Here is a 5,468-nt window from a genome sequence, read left to right on the forward strand (position 1 = left end):
GCCTCATTTGATCAGCTAATTAATTTTGGACGTCAGGATTAATTTTGCCATCAGGGTTCATGATTTATCCAGTCAAACCAGACTGTGTACAGATACAGTCTCTTCAGGTTTGATAAATTAGTAAATAAGCTGTCATGGAGCATCTTGGCATTCCCAAGAAAGAGTTTTGTTTCTATGGACATATTTACTCCATATTGGAAGTACTGTCTGCCATACTGTAGTTTTGAATGGTTGAAGTTTGGTATTTGATTGTAATGAACACTTATAGCAATCTACTAGATGTGATAATGAGATGAGATGTAACCGACAGTTTTGATTTTCATATTGTTGCTGATAAAGTGGATGCAATAGAAATCTGCTTTAAACATAAATATGGATATGATTAAAAAAAAAAAAGTAGTCCTAATGTACCTATTTTTTTTTTTTTTTTTTTATTCCCACCAGAATTATTTTTTTTTTTTATCCACTTGAAGTTTAATAGACACATGACTTTGTTAAATATCATGAAGAGCACACTTGTGAAGTAATTACTCAAACATTTAGCTTATTTGTTATATTTTCATGATTTAATTATTGGCCATTTAATTTTATTACCATGTCCTATTTTCCAAACTTGCCAATGCATAACATCTTATGTGATTTGATAGTTGATTCGGAAACAGACGTACATAAAAGTTTAATTAAAATGTCCCCAGTCACAGTATATAAATTTACCTAAAGAAACAATGTGTTTGTTTTTGCCAAGTCAGAATAGATTTAACATGCTAGACATAAACTAATGCTGTGTTCCCGTTATGATCACGACTGTAACCTTGTTTCTTGAAAGAAAGGAATGAGACTGACACTATGGGAAACTTCTCCCAGGAGTAACGATCCCTGAAGACCTATCCACCTTATTTTGAAACGCAAACCAAGCAAGCAGCTGCATTTCCGGCAAATATGACAAAGTTCTGTTGTCATTGACCGCAATGTAAATAACTAGAAGGATAATAATACCAGAATTAAATGGTTTGGGTTTATTAACTCTCACACAACCTCAGGATGTACAGCATAATATCCTAATGTTGGATAATTTTCTAACATCATTTATAGTAAAAAAGTAGATCATTCACTTGTTGTTGTGTGTTGTTTTGAAGAGACGTATATTATTGAAGATATTGTATTAAAGATGCATTTATTATTTTCCCAAGATGCAGTTTTTGTGCAAAAAAAGTTAAAGCAGCATTTTCCCAGTGGCTTTCTTCTCTCTCCTGGTTGTGTAAAGTTTGTGGTAGCTGTTACAGACAGAGTTGAGTGTTTCAGCGCCTGATCTCTCATTCATTCTGCCTGTGCAACAGCGTTTGATAAAACGATGGCAAAAAAAAACTGCAAAACTATATGCACTCCAAACTAATGTGTTTACTAAAATAACAATGCATGATAATAATATGATCACATGTATTGCCAGCCTGCAATATAAACAGTATACATTTTTATTTTTGTATTTTTGAAATGGCTGTAGGTGGCTTATACCGGAAAAGGTCCACATTCAAGTTTGAGAATGGCGGTGCCCTAGTTACACTGATAAAGGCCAATCTATTGGAAGATGGCGCTTGATGCTCCACCCCAATGCGTGCATCATCGCGAGCATATAAACCGGAGCACAGCACCATTTCATCAGGATTTTTCAACGATTTTCTCTCTGTCACTTAACAGTAAAATATCAGTAGTGCGTCTCGTTCCCTCCTTTAAGGGGGAACCAAGGTTGATTCACACACACAAGCCCCATGAACCCCAGGGCCCACTGAAACTGTTACTGTGACAAGGCTCTCTCTGGCTTGAAGCTTGTCAAGAATTTGAGAGTAAACTGAGTGTGTTCGTCGGTCAGATGCGCCAACATGGTCACCGAGTCTAGTTTCATTCCCAAGAAAGAAACTTGCCAACTTGGCATCAACACACTCTTCGCCCAATTGACTATGAGCCCAAACGCTCCAAAGGGCGGGACTTTAAACTGCTATGCAGTCTCCTCAAAAGCGAATCTCAAGAATGGCCTATGATGAGAGGCTATTTGCACATGAAAGTACACATCTTTCAGGTCGATAGACACAAACCAATCCAGGGAACGGACCTAAGACAACATCTTGAATGCAGACTTCGCTAGTGTCCGGTTCAAGCATTTCATGTCCTTTTTGGCAACCAAAAAACAATATCTATAGAAGCATTTCTGTGCATCGACACTGGTACTACCTCTGTCGCATCTTTGGCGAGGAGACATCGTACCTCTGAGCATAAAACCAGTACATCACACACTGTCACAGTGGAGGAAAGAACGCTGTTGAAGCGAGACGGCCACCTTGTGAACTGAAACAATTAGTCGCGTTCAACTGTGCGCAGTGCCAAACTGGAGATGCCTGAAAGGATATAGAGGTGGGGTCTGAACACCACCAATCTTCGGGGAGCAGTCATGCAGGACAACAGATTGTATTGGAAACTTGAAATGAGCTCATTTCTGTGCTTATGTTTATTTTAAACTGTTTATTGGAATGTGACAAACATTTGGCAAGGAGTTAACAACAGCACAAACAGTAACATTGTTGTGAACATCATCTCAATCCCAGCAAATGGTGTTGGGGAGAGCGAGGAAAATTTGGCAGGGACATGGCCAGTGTTCCAGGCCTTCTTCAGAGCCGGAGTAGTAGGGCTCTGTAACAACCGTTTGTCGAGCCAAAAACACTCTTGCTCACTCAGAGTGGGACACTCAAGCTGCCTGAAAGAGAACCTGTATCAGCTCAGTGTCAGAGACTTTCGTACAGTTTTCCTCCCCACAGGGGGAAATACCAATGAGTTCAGCAAAGTGAAGTGAAGATTTGTGTGTTCAGAACACGATAGATGTTACTGCGACCCTGAAGAGAAAAATTCTTATTAAATGGCCATGTGTTCTGTTTTATAAGCATCAGGGGTGGAGGGTTAAGCGCCACTCCTGGGAGGAGTTTCCCATAGTGTCAGCTATTGACGCAATGTCGAAGGGACCAACTTGAAAGGGAACTGTAATTACGAGATGACAACTCAGAGATTCTACTCAGAGCTGTTCATGCCCTGGGAACTTGGAAGTTATTAATTTCTATGGCAACACTCAGAACTCCAAAACGGCTTTGTTGTTGTTAATAACATAATATTTATCACAACATTATTTCATTAATTCACCTCTGTGTGTTGTTGCAAAATGTTTAAGAATGAAGAAAGCACTCCATTTATCTGACATAATAAAAGTACAGATCAAACAGAAATATGTTCACTATTACCTTTAACTGTTGATCCCGGTGCCAAATTGGTTCTTGGAGCTTTCATAGAATTCTGTGTTTATAACTTAAATTAAATTACTTTTTAAAAGTTGTAATCTTGTAATTATGGTAAATCCGACATGACGTTGGTAATGATGTATCTATGATTTATAAACCAATATAATATACATTTCAAATTCCATAAAAAAGAAATGTAGGCTACAAATATACATTGTAAGGCATTATGTGGTTGCTAGGAAATTATTTAGCCTAATACTCAAAAATCATGATAGCATAAACTGGTCTATCTAGTAAACTGGTCAACAACCACCAATGAAACTGCACACCGCATCCCTGGTCTTTGTGCGGGCTTAAATGCCTTCGTAAACCAACACTGAGTTAATACCCCAGGTCTGGTTTTTTAGATCAGTTGTGTAAGCAGTGATATATGAAGTGATTAAATTACAGTAATCTGTCAGTGTAATTAAAAGCTATTTGTCACAGCAACCAGGAACTAGAGGAGTCACCCTTATACTCACATAAATGTATACACACTGGCACAATAAACTGACTGTGAAAGCATGCATAGGGAATATGTACAGTATGTCAGTCCGTCCATCCATCTATCGGTCACCGAGCAATTGCCTAGCAATCACTCAGAAAACCTTTAAAATATTCCATGTTCAATACAAGTTAAGCTAAATCAAAAGCATGTGTGACATAATGTTGATTGCCCCGAAAAATTATTTTGACTTGTCCCTCCTTTTCTTTTAAAAAAAAAAAAAAAAAAAGAAAAGCAAAAATCGAGTTTACAGTGAAGCATTTGCAATGGAAGTGAATGGGGCCAATTTTTGGAGGGTTTAAACACAGAAATGTGAAGCTTATAATTTTATAAAAGCACTTAAAGCTGTTTAAATTGTCATTTTTTTCCGGTTGTTTAAGGGTTCACTGTATTATGCCGTCATGGCAATAAAGTTGTAAAATTGGATATTACTTAAAACAGAAAAGAGTAGTAAGCGATTTTATCACTAAATATCAAACTCTTATTAACACACATATTGTTTATGTCTTGTGTCTATACTTTTGAAACAGTGAGTATTTAAACGTTTATGATTTGCCCCCATTCACTTCCATGTAAGTGTCTCCCTGTAACCCAGATTATTGCTTTTTAAAGAAAAGGACTGACAAGTCAAAATTATTTTTTCTGGTAATCAATATTATGCCACAAATGCTGTCGATTAAGTTTTACTTGTACTGAACCTGGAATATTCCTTTAATAAAATGGCCTGCCCGCTTAGCAACCCCTTGGAACACCTTAGTAAACTAGTTCAGACAAACTTTTTGTTGTCTGTTCCTATGAGCCTGAAATATTAGCTACATGGACAGGTGAGTCTCAGGTGTATGAATTATGGTAGCCACGCACCATAACTGTATTTGTGGCTCATTAATTTTTGTATAAGCAGACTCCATATTTCATTGATGCCTCTGGAAGTCTATACTGAGTCAATAAACCTACCACTTTACAATGATTAACAATGATTCCTTTTAAAGGAACCACAACGTGAACTGTCTTTTGAGTGTTTAGGCAGGTGTCTAATTGGTTATGATGAAACACAGTTTGTGCATGCTATGTGCTTTGTTCATAAAGGAATAAACAATATACTGTGTGTGTGTGTGTGTGTATATATATATATATATATATATATATATATATATATACTGTATATTGTATAATTCTCTTCAGCCAGATACAAATTTACAGTTTATTAAAATATTTACAGTATAAACTATAAGGGGACTTAAAGGTATCATGTTATTGGAAATAAATCTCTAGTCAAAGATCAGTGAAGAAAGGTGTATTTTTTGATGTCTCTAAAAGTTTTAAAAAGATTCTCAAAGTCATAAATATGTAAATATATGGAACCCATGCGATTTTAAATGCAACCAAATAAATAACTAAACAACACATTGATTTATACAAATAAAACATCATCTACAATGACAGTCACAAAGCAGTAAGAAGAAACTTTAAAAAAAAAAAATTGACATTCTTTTGCACTTTGCCTCTACATTTTTGACATAAAGGCATGATGTCAGCTGTTCATATTGTAAAACTAAGAGCACAAGAGGAGGTGGGGCATGGTTTTCACTCACAGTGTATAAATATGAGCAAATGACAGTAATCTGTTCAAGAGTGAATCGTAATCC

The sequence above is a fragment of the Myxocyprinus asiaticus genome, chromosome 13, assembly GCF_019703515.2.
Source record: "Myxocyprinus asiaticus isolate MX2 ecotype Aquarium Trade chromosome 13, UBuf_Myxa_2, whole genome shotgun sequence".
Classification (NCBI taxonomy): domain Eukaryota; kingdom Metazoa; phylum Chordata; class Actinopteri; order Cypriniformes; family Catostomidae; genus Myxocyprinus; species Myxocyprinus asiaticus.